Source organism: Palaemon carinicauda, chromosome 33, assembly GCF_036898095.1.
Source record: "Palaemon carinicauda isolate YSFRI2023 chromosome 33, ASM3689809v2, whole genome shotgun sequence".
Lineage (NCBI taxonomy): Eukaryota > Metazoa > Arthropoda > Malacostraca > Decapoda > Palaemonidae > Palaemon > Palaemon carinicauda.
The window spans coordinates 19,501,004-19,513,523 of NC_090757.1; the positions used below are offsets into that span (position 1 = coordinate 19,501,004).

General features: G+C 37.9%; 1 protein-coding gene across 1 annotated transcript in view; it reads right to left on the minus strand.

Annotated features, from left to right (window-relative positions):
• Window positions 1-12,520, minus strand: part of LOC137626082 (glycine receptor subunit alpha-3-like) — a 217,138-nt gene that overhangs the window by 18,842 nt on the left and 185,776 nt on the right. The window lies entirely within an intron of this gene.

Sequence of the window (12,520 nt, forward strand, 5' to 3'; positions counted from 1 at the left end):
GTTGGAAGAAGGTTATGTGTTTACACCTGTTTTTGTGTTGGTTTGTGTGTGCGTCTTTGTTTGTGAACAGTGTTCTGGCCCCAATTTTAATGGATTAACTGTTGGTTTCTATATTTACCTCCGCCAACGAAGCTGGATGGAGGTTATGTTTTCACACCTGTTGGTGTTAGTTTGTGTGTGCGTCTTTGTTTGTGAACAGCTTCCTTGCCCCAATTTTAATGGATTAACTATTGGTTTCTATATTTACCTCCGCCAACGAAGTTGGATGGAGGTTATGTTTTCACACCTGTTTGTGTGTTTGTTTGTGTGTGGGTCTTTGTTTGTGAACAGCTTTCTGGCCCCAATTTTAATGGATTAACTGTTGGTTTCTATATTTACCTCCGCCAACGAAGTTGGATGGAGGTTACGTTTTCACACCTGTTTGTGTTGGTTTGTGCGTGCGTCTTTGTTTGTGAACAGCTTCCTGGCCCCAATTTTAATGGATTAACTGTTGGTTTCTATATTTACCTCCGCCAACGAAGTTGGATGGAGATTATGTTTTCACACCTGTTTGTGTGTTTGTGTGTGTGTGTGTGTGTGTGTTTCTGTTTGTTTCTGAACAGCATCCTGGCCACAATTTTAATAAATTAACTGTTGGTTTCTATATTTACCTCCGCCAACGAAGTTGGATGGAGGTTATGTTTTCACACCTGTTTGTGTGTTTGTTTGTGTGTGCGTCTTTGTTTGTGAACAGCTTCCTTGCCCCAATTTTAATGGATTAACTATTGGTTTCTATATTTACCTCCGCCAACGAAGTTGGATGGAGATTATGTTTTCACACCTGTTTGTGTGTTTGTGTGTGTGTGTGTGTGTTTCTGTTTGTTTCTGAACAGCATCCTGGCCACAATTTTAATAAATTAACTGTTGGTTTCTATATTTACCTCCGCCAACGAAGTTGGATGGAGGTTATGTTTTCACACCTGTTTGTGTGTTTGTTTGTGTGTGCGTCTTTGTTTGTGAACAGCTTTCTGGCCCCAATTTTAACTGATTAACTGTTGGTTTCTATATTTACCTCCGCCAACGAAGTTGGATGGAGGTTATGTTTTCACACCTGTTTGTGTTAGTTTGTGTGTGCGTCTTTGTTTGTGAACAGCTTTCTGGCCCCAATTTTAATTGATTAACTGTTGGTTTCTATATTTACCTCCGCCAACGAAGTTGGATGGAGGTTATGTTTTCACACCTGTTTGTGTGTTTGTTTGTGTGTGGGTCTTTGTTTGTGAACAGCTTTCTGGCCCCAATTTTAATTGATTAACTGTTGGTTTCTATATTTACCTCCGCCAACGAAGTTGGATGGAGGTTATGTTTTCACACCTGTTTGTGTGTTTGTTTGTGTGTGCGTCTTTGTTTGTGAACAGCTTTCTGGCCCCAATTTTAATGGATTAACTGTTGGTTTCTATATTTACCTCCGCCAACGAAGTTGGATGGAGGTTATGTTTTCACACCTGTTTGTGTGTTTGTTTGTGTGTGGGTCTTTGTTTGTGAACAGCTTTCTGGCCCCAATTTTAATTGATTAACTGTTGGTTTCTATATTTACCTCCGCCAACGAAGTTGGATGGAGGTTATGTTTTCACACCTGTTTGTGTGTTTGTTTGTGTGTGCGTCTTTGTTTGTGAACAGCTTTCTGGCCACAATTTTAATAAATTAACTGTTGGTTTCTATATTTACCTCCGCCAACGAAGCTGGATGGAGGTTACGTTTTCACACCTGTTTGTGTGTTTGTTTGTGTGTGGGTCTTTGTTTGTGAACAGCTTTCTGGCCCCAATTTTAATTGATTAACTGTTGGTTTCTATATTTACCTCCGCCAACGAAGTTGGATGGAGGTTATGTTTTCACACCTGTTTGTGTGTTTGTTTGTGTGTGCGTCTTTGTTTGTGAACAGCATCCTGGCCACAATTTTAATGGATTAACTGTTGGTTTCTATATTTACCTCCGCCAACGAAGTTGGATGGAGGTTATGTTTTCACACCTGTTTGTGTGTTTGTTTGTGTGTGCGTCTTTGTTTGTGAACAGCTTTCTGGCCCCAATTTTAACGGATTAACTGTTGGTTTCTATATTTACCTCCGCCAACGAAGTTGGATGGAGGTTATGTTTTCACACCTGTTTGTGTGTTTGTTTGTGTGTGCGTCTTTGTTTGTGAACAGCATCCTGGCCACAATTTTAATGGATTAACTGTTGGTTTCTATATTTACCTCCGCCAACGAAGTTGGATGGAGGTTATGTTTTCACACCTGTTTGTGTGTTTGTTTGTGTGTGCGTCTTTGTTTGTGAACAGCTTTCTGGCCCCAATTTTAACGGATTAACTGTTGGTTTCTATATTTACCTCCGCCAACGAAGTTGGATGGAGGTTATGTTTTCACACCTGTTTGTGTGTTTGTTTGTGTGTGCGTCTTTGTTTGTGAACAGCTTTCTGGCCCCAATTTTAACGGATTAACTGTTGGTTTCTATATTTACCTCCGCCAACGAAGTTGGATGGAGGTTATGTTTTCACACCTGTTTGTGTGTTTGTTTGTGTGTGCGTCTTTGTTTGTGAACAGCTTCCTTGCCCCAATTTTAATGGATTAACTATTGGTTTCTATATTTACCTCCGCCAACGAAGTTGGATGGAGGTTATGTTTTCACACCTGTTTGTGTGTTTGTGTGTGTGTGTGTGTGTGTTTCTGTTTGTTTCTGAACAGCATCCTGGCCACAATTTTAATAAATTAACTGTTGGTTTCTATATTTACCTCCGCCAACGAAGCTGGATGGAGGTTACGTTTTCACACCTGTTTGTGTGTTTGTTTGTGTGTGGGTCTTTGTTTGTGAACAGCTTTCTGGCCCCAATTTTAATTGATTAACTGTTGGTTTCTATATTTACCTCCGCCAACGAAGCTGGATGGAGGTTATGTTTTCACACCTGTTTGTGTTAGTTTGTGTGTGCGTCTTTGTTTGTGAACAGCTTTCTGGCCCCAATTTTAATGGATTAACTGTTGGTTTCTATATTTACCTCCGCCAACGAAGTTGGATGGAGGTTATGTTTTCACACCTGTTTGTGTGTTAGTTTGTGTGTGCGTCTTTGTTTGTGAACAGCTTTCTGGCCACAATTTTAATGGATTAACTGTTGGTTTCTATATTTACCTCCGCCAACGAAGTTGGATGGAGGTTATGTTTTCACACCTGTTTGTGTGTTTGTTTGTGTGTGCGTCTTTGTTTGTGAACAGCTTTCTGGCCCCAATTTTAACGGATTAACTGTTGGTTTCTATATTTACCTCCGCCAACGAAGTTGGATGGAGGTTATGTTTTCACACCTGTTTGTGTGTTAGTTTGTGTGTGCGTCTTTGTTTGTGAACAGCTTTCTGGCCCCAATTTTAATGGATTAACTGTTGGTTTCTATATTTACCTCCGCCAACGAAGTTGGATGGAGGTTATGTTTTCACACCTGTTTGTGTGTTTGTTTGTGTGTGCATCTTTGTTTGTGAACAGCTTTCTGGCCCCAATTTTAATTGATTAACTGTTGGTTTCTATATTTACCTCCGCCAACGAAGTTGGATGGAGGTTATGTTTTCACACCTGTTTGTGTGTTTGTTTGTGTGTGCGTCTTTGTTTGTGAACAGCTTTCTGGCCCCAATTTTAATGGATTAACTGTTGACTTCTATATTTACCTCCGCCAACGAAGTTGGATGGAGGTTATGTTTTCACACCTGTTTGTGTTGGTTTGTGCGTGCGTCTTTGTTTGTGAACAGCTTCCTGGCCCCAATTTTAATGGATTAACTGTTGGTTTCTATATTTACCTCCGCCAACGAAGTTGGATGGAGATTATGTTTTCACACCTCTTTGTGTGTTTGTGTGTGTGTGTGTGTGTTTCTGTTTGTTTCTGAACAGCATCCTGGCCACAATTTTAATGAATTAACTGTTGGTTTCTATATTTACCTCCGCCAACGAAGTTGGATGGAGGTTATGTTTTCACACCTGTTTGTGTTAGTTTGTGTGTGCGTCTTTGTTTGTGAACAGCTTTCTGGCCCCAATTTTAATGGATTAACTGTTGGTTTCTATATTTACCTCCGCCAACGAAGTTGGATGGAGGTTATGTTTTCACACCTGTTTGTGTGTTTGTTTGTGTGTGCGTCTTTGTTTGTGAACAGCTTTCTGGCCCCAATTTTAATGGATTAACTGTTGGTTTCTATATTTACCTCCGCCAACGAAGTTGGATGGAGGTTATGTTTTCACACCTGTTTGTGTTGGTTTGTGCGTGCGTCTTTGTTTGTGAACAGCTTCCTGGCCACAATTTTAATGAATTAACTGTTGGTTTCTATATTTACCTCCGCCAACGAAGTTGGATGGAGGTTATGTTTTCACACCTGTTTGTGTGTTTGTTTGTGTGTGCGTCTTTGTTTGTGAACAGCTTTCTGGCCCCAATTTTAATGGATTAACTGTTGACTTCTATATTTACCTCCGCCAACGAAGTTGGATGGAGGTTATGTTTTCACACCTGTTTGTGTGTTTGTTTGTGTGTGCGTCTTTGTTTGTGAACAGCTTTCTGGCCCCAATTTTAATGGATTAACTGTTGGTTTCTATATTTACCTCCGCCAACGAAGTTGGATGGAGGTTATGTTTTCACACCTGTTTGTGTGTTTGTTTGTGTGTGCATCTTTGTTTGTGAACAGCTTTCTGGCCCCAATTTTAATGGATTAACTGTTGGTTTCTATATTTACCTCCGCCAACGAAGTTGGATGGAGGTTATGTTTTCACACCTGTTTGTGTGTTTGTTTGTGTGTGCGTCTTTGTTTGTGAACAGCTTTCTGGCCCCAATTTTAATGGATTAACTGTTGGTTTCTATATTTACCTCCGCCAACGAAGTTGGATGGAGGTTATGTTTTCACACCTGTTTGTGTGTTTGTTTGTGTGTGCATCTTTGTTTGTGAACAGCTTTCTGGCCCCAATTTTAATGGATTAACTGTTGGTTTCTATATTTACCTCCGCCAACGAAGTTGGATGGAGGTTATGTTTTCACACCTGTTTGTGTGTTTGTTTGTGTGTGCGTCTTTGTTTGTGAACAGCTTTCTGGCCCCAATTTTAATGGATTAACTGTTGGTTTCTATATTTACCTCCGCCAACGAAGTTGGATGGAGGTTATGTTTTCACACCTGTTTGTGTGTTTGTTTGTGTGTGCGTCTTTGTTTGTGAACAGCTTTCTGGCCCCAATTTTAATGGATTAACTGTTGGTTTCTATATTTACCTCCGCCAACGAAGTTGGATGGAGGTTATGTTTTCACACCTGTTTGTGTGTTTGTTTGTGTGTGCGTCTTTGTTTGTGAACAGCTTTCTGGCCCCAATTTTAATGGATTAACTGTTGGTTTCTATATTTACCTCCGCCAACGAAGTTGGATGGAGGTTATGTTTTCACACCTGTTTGTGTGTTTGTTTGTGTGTGCATCTTTGTTTGTGAACAGCTTTCTGGCCCCAATTTTAATTGATTAACTGTTGGTTTCTATATTTACCTCCGCCAACGAAGTTGGATGGAGGTTATGTTTTCACACCTGTTTGTGTGTTTGTTTGTGTGTGCGTCTTTGTTTGTGAACAGCTTTCTGGCCCCAATTTTAATGGATTAACTGTTGGTTTCTATATTTACCTCCGCCAACGAAGTTGGATGGAGGTTATGTTTTCACACCTGTTTGTGTGTTTGTTTGTGTGTGCATCTTTGTTTGTGAACAGCTTTCTGGCCCCAATTTTAATTGATTAACTGTTGGTTTCTATATTTACCTCCGCCAACGAAGTTGGATGGAGGTTATGTTTTCACACCTGTTTGTGTGTTTGTTTGTGTGTGCGTCTTTGTTTGTGAACAGCTTTCTGGCCCCAATTTTAATGGATTAACTGTTGACTTCTATATTTACCTCCGCCAACGAAGTTGGATGGAGGTTATGTTTTCACACCTGTTTGTGTTGGTTTGTGCGTGCGTCTTTGTTTGTGAACAGCTTCCTGGCCCCAATTTTAATGGATTAACTGTTGGTTTCTATATTTACCTCCGCCAACGAAGTTGGATGGAGATTATGTTTTCACACCTCTTTGTGTGTTTGTGTGTGTGTGTGTGTGTTTCTGTTTGTTTCTGAACAGCATCCTGGCCACAATTTTAATGAATTAACTGTTGGTTTCTATATTTACCTCCGCCAACGAAGTTGGATGGAGGTTATGTTTTCACACCTGTTTGTGTTAGTTTGTGTGTGCGTCTTTGTTTGTGAACAGCTTTCTGGCCCCAATTTTAATGGATTAACTGTTGGTTTCTATATTTACCTCCGCCAACGAAGTTGGATGGAGGTTATGTTTTCACACCTGTTTGTGTTGGTTTGTGCGTGCGTCTTTGTTTGTGAACAGCTTCCTGGCCACAATTTTAATGAATTAACTGTTGGTTTCTATATTTACCTCCGCCAACGAAGTTGGATGGAGGTTATGTTTTCACACCTGTTTGTGTGTTTGTTTGTGTGTGCGTCTTTGTTTGTGAACAGCTTTCTGGCCCCAATTTTAATGGATTAACTGTTGACTTCTATATTTACCTCCGCCAACGAAGTTGGATGGAGGTTATGTTTTCACACCTGTTTGTGTGTTTGTTTGTGTGTGCGTCTTTGTTTGTGAACAGCTTTCTGGCCCCAATTTTAATGGATTAACTGTTGGTTTCTATATTTACCTCCGCCAACGAAGTTGGATGGAGGTTATGTTTTCACACCTGTTTGTGTGTTTGTTTGTGTGTGCGTCTTTGTTTGTGAACAGCTTTCTGGCCCAAATTTTAATGGATTAACTGTTGGTTTCTATATTTACCTCCGCCAACGAAGTTGGATGGAGGTTATGTTTTCACACCTGTTTGTGTGTTTGTTTGTGTGTGCGTCTTTGTTTGTGAACAGCTTTCTGGCCCCAATTTTAATGGATTAACTGTTGGTTTCTATATTTACCTCCGCCAACGAAGTTGGATGGAGGTTATGTTTTCACACCTGTTTGTGTGTTTGTTTGTGTGTGCATCTTTGTTTGTGAACAGCTTTCTGGCCCCAATTTTAATTGATTAACTGTTGGTTTCTATATTTACCTCCGCCAACGAAGTTGGATGGAGGTTATGTTTTCACACCTGTTTGTGTGTTTGTTTGTGTGTGCGTCTTTGTTTGTGAACAGCTTTCTGGCCCCAATTTTAATGGATTAACTGTTGGTTTCTATATTTACCTCCGCCAACGAAGTTGGATGGAGGTTATGTTTTCACACCTGTTTGTGTGTTTGTTTGTGTGTGCATCTTTGTTTGTGAACAGCTTTCTGGCCCCAATTTTAATTGATTAACTGTTGGTTTCTATATTTACCTCCGCCAACGAAGTTGGATGGAGGTTATGTTTTCACACCTGTTTGTGTGTTTGTTTGTGTGTGCATCTTTGTTTGTGAACAGCTTTCTGGCCCCAATTTTAATTGATTAACTGTTGGTTTCTATATTTACCTCCGCCAACGAAGTTGGATGGAGGTTATGTTTTCACACCTGTTTGTGTGTTTGTTTGTGTGTGCGTCTTTGTTTGTGAACAGCTTTCTGGCCCCAATTTTAATGGATTAACTGTTGGTTTCTATATTTACCTCCGCCAACGAAGTTGGATGGAGGTTATGTTTTCACACCTGTTTGTGTGTTTGTTTGTGTGTGCATCTTTGTTTGTGAACAGCTTTCTGGCCCCAATTTTAATTGATTAACTGTTGGTTTCTATATTTACCTCCGCCAACGAAGTTGGATGGAGGTTATGTTTTCACACCTGTTTGTGTGTTTGTTTGTGTGTGCGTCTTTGTTTGTGAACAGCTTTCTGGCCCCAATTTTAATGGATTAACTGTTGACTTCTATATTTACCTCCGCCAACGAAGTTGGATGGAGGTTATGTTTTCACACCTGTTTGTGTGTTTGTTTGTGTGTGCGTCTTTGTTTGTGAACAGCTTTCTGGCCCCAATTTTAATGGATTAACTGTTGGTTTCTATATTTACCTCCGCCAACGAAGTTGGATGGAGGTTATGTTTTCACACCTGTTTGTGTGTTTGTTTGTGTGTGCGTCTTTGTTTGTGAACAGCTTTCTGGCCCCAATTTTAATGGATTAACAGTTGGTTTCTATATTTACCTCCGCCAACGAAGTTGGATGGAGGTTATGTTTTCACACCTGTTTGTGTGTTTGTTTGTGTGTGCGTCTTTGTTTGTGAACAGCTTTCTGGCCCCAATTTTAATGGATTAACTGTTGGTTTCTATATTTACCTCCGCCAACGAAGTTGGATGGAGGTTATGTTTTCACACCTGTTTGTGTGTTTGTTTATGTGTGCATCTTTGTTTGTGAACAGCTTTCTGGCCCCAATTTTAATTGATTAACTGTTGGTTTCTATATTTACCTCCGCCAACGAAGTTGGATGGAGGTTATGTTTTCACACCTGTTTGTGTGTTTGTTTGTGTGTGCGTCTTTGTTTGTGAACAGCTTTCTGGCCCCAATTTTAATGGATTAACTGTTGGTTTCTATATTTACCTCCGCCAACGAAGTTGGATGGAGGTTACGTTTTCACACCTGTTTGTGTGTTTGTTTGTGTGTGCGTCTTTGTTTGTGAACAGCTTTCTGGCCCCAATTTTAATGGATTAACTGTTGGTTTCTATATTTACCTCCGCCAACGAAGTTGGATGGAGGTTACGTTTTCACACCTGTTTGTGTGTTTGTTTGTGTGTGCGTCTTTGTTTGTGAACAGCTTTCTGGCCCCAATTTTAATGGATTAACTGTTGGTTTCTATATTTACCTCCGCCAACGAAGTTGGATGGAGGTTACGTTTTCACACCTGTTTGTGTTGGTTTGTGCGTGCGTCTTTGTTTGTGAACAGCTTCCTGGCCCCAATTTTAATGGATTAACTGTTGGTTTCTATATTTACCTCCGCCAACGAAGTTGGATGGAAGTTACGTTTTCACACCTGTTTGTGTGTTTGTTTGTGTGTGCGTCTTTGTTTGTGAACAGCTTTCTGGCCCCAATTTTAATGGATTATCTGTTGGTTTCTATATTCACCTCCGCCAACGAAGTTGGATGGAGATTATGTTTTCACACCTGTTTGTGTGTTTGTGTGTGTGTGTGTGTGTTTCCGTTTGTTTCTGAACAGCATCCTGGCCACAATTTTAATGAATTAACTGTTGGTTTCTATATTTACCTCCGCCAACGAAGTTGGATGGAGGTTATGTTTTCACACCTGTTTGTGTGTTTGTTTGTGTGTGCGTCTTTGTTTGTGAACAGCTTTCTGGCCCCAATTTTAATGGATTAACTGTTGGTTTCTATATTTACCTCCGCCAACGAAGTTGGATGGAGATTATGTTTTCACACCTGTTTGTGTGTTTGTGTGTGTGTGTGTGTGTTTCTGTTTGTTTCTGAACAGCATCCTGGCCACAATTTTAATGAATTAACTGTTGGTTTCTATATTTACCTCCGCCAACGAAGTTGGATGGAGGTTATGTTTTCACACCTGTTTGTGTGTTTGTTTGTGTGTGCGTCTTTGTTTGTGAACAGCTTCCTGGCCCCAATTTTAATGGATTAACTGTTGGTTTCTATATTTACCTCCGCCAACGAAGTTGGATGGAGGTTATGTTTTCACACCTGTTTGTGTGTTTGTTTGTGTGTGCGTCTTTGTTTGTGAACAGCTTTCTGGCCCCAATTTTAATGGATTAACTGTTGGTTTCTATATTTACCTCCGCCAACGAAGTTGGATGGAGGTTATGTTTTCACACCTGTTTGTGTGTTTGTTTGTGTGTGCGTCTTTGTTTGTGAACAGCTTTCTGGCCCCAATTTTAATGGATTAACTGTTGGTTTCTATATTTACCTCCGCCAACGAAGTTGGATGGAGGTTATGTTTTCACACCTGTTTGTGTGTTTGTTTGTGCGTGTGTTTGTGTTTGTTTCTGAACAGCTTCCTGGCCACAATTTTAATCGTAGACTAATGAAACTCGCAGGGAATAACTGTTATGTAAAAAGATGGAAATGATTAAAATTTGGAAGGTCAAGGTCAAAGGTCAAAAACAAGGTCAAGGAAAATGTCCAATTGAAGTAATCAGCCATAACTTTGGACATCATTATCACGGACTTTAAACTTGTTTCATATTCGAGTGTATGAAAATCCACGCTAATTAATACATGTTAAGGTCAAAGGATTTACATTACAGATGGAAGTATGTCAATTTCCTTGTTTAATGTCATTTGCCTTGTGGATTATAAATGTTTAGATACAAGATTGATGAAGATGGTTTAGAGACCCATGAAAAACATTATTTAACTTGACGTGAATCCGTTTTCTTTTTCTTGAATCGTAATGCAAACAATGTTTTATAAAATCAAACATGTCTAATACATCTTAATTATATATCTATCTATCTATCTATCTATCTATATATCTATCTATATATATAAATTTATATATATATATATATATATATATATATATATATATATATATATATATATATATATATATATATGATTAAAAATAAATATTGAAGAAGCCCTATATGGACCACCCATATAAGAGATCTCGATTCTTTATATATTAAAACAAAAGAAAATATTCACTGTAAAAGACGCAAAAATTAGAAAATGCAAAAACTAGTGGACTTCGAAGTTCATCTCGTGAAATATATGTTTCCACTTAAACGCGTTTTTTTATTTATTTTTTTTTAAACTTTCCCTTTCCGCCATACACCCCCGCCCCCTCCCTTCTGCCCATAATGAATCTCTCCCTCGAAAGCCCCTTTTCTATTTAATGGCTGGTAAAAGAGCTCACTTTTCCTCGCTACGGAAATGGCCACAATCTTCTTCAGGCAAACCCCTTTTTTTCCTGGTGGGCTATTTCGCAGTATAACGAGCTGGCTACAAACTTGTCATTTCCCTTCGGTTTTACGAGTATTCCTCCTCATAGTAACCCCCCCCCCCCCCCCCACTCTTAAATGAAAGTACATGCGTGTACAAGATGGTGTACTTGTAGAAAAGTTCCGGTTTCTCTGTTTTTATTAAGGATGTTTTTTTTTTTCTTTTACTTCAACAATGTTTTTTAATATTTTCAAAGGTTTAAAGGAAGCTCATGAATGACAGAGACAAGGGACAGTGACATGTTTTAATGACTTTTACGGATTTTTATATATTTTACTTAAACAAGTAATGTTATTTAATCTTTTTAAAGGTTGGGCGGCCTTTAAACCTTTAAAAAGATTAAATAACATTACTTGTTTAAGTAAAACATTAAAAAATCCGTAAAAGTCATAAAAACATGTCACTGTCCCTTGTCTCTGTCATTCATGAGTTGCTTAGAGACTGACCATATATACATAAGATCAGCGCTCAAAGTCCCTCTCCACCCAAGATAGGACCAAGGAGGGCCAGGCAATGGCTGCCGATGACTCAGCACATAGATCTATAGGCTCTTCCAAACGCTTCATCCTAAGCTCACAAGGATGGTGGGGTTGCAACGACCGAAGGAACTAACGAGTATGAGTAGGACTAGAACCCCAGTCTAGCGTTCACCAGTCAGGGACGTTACCACATTTTATTTCAATTTTAATTTTCTTTAGTTTAATCGTATGAAGATTAACAGTAAAAAAAAAATTTCAGAATCATCATCATCATTATTATTATTATAATTATTATTATTATTATTATTAATTCTGGAAAATACATCAAATTTCTGTAATGTTAATCTTCATACTATTAAAACTGAGGAAAATCAAATTTAAACGAGAAAAAAAGGAAAATTGATTTCAAACCGTTTTTGTTTCCGTGTTAACTATATAAAAATGATGTGAACATTTTGTGTTTTTAATAATTCAATTCGAACTGTTCTTGTTTTGATCTTATTACCAAGAAAATTAACAATATTTTCTTCCCAAGTTCCTGATCCTTTTTTATATCAATTCTATTATTTTTTTCTAAAATGGAACTCACTTCGAATTAATTTGATGTTGATACTAATCTTGAAGAAATAAACAATGAGAAAATATTGCTGTCTTAAAAGAGGAATTTATTTCCATATTGTTTTGTTTCAAAACAAATTATATAAAAGTAAATAATATTTACACTAAACTTTTTATATTGCTTTTTCATTTTCTTTCTTTTAAACTAGATTCTATTTATAATTATTCTAAATATACTTTTACTCATATTCCGGGTTCTTGCTTTTATATAATTCTAATATAAAACCCGTACGATAATTTATTTCTAATTACGATTATTTCCCTGTTAATCATACAGTGTATATAAATATTCAGAATTTAAATCATACATAGTGTATATAAATATTCAGGATTTAAACTGATGTTGTCCCATTTTTCATATCTAAATACCTACTCACCCCATTACTAGAGCCCTATAGATATATATATATATATATATATATATATATATATATATATATATATATATATATATATACTATATAGATATATATATATATATATATATATATATATATATATATATACTATATAGATATATATATATATTAT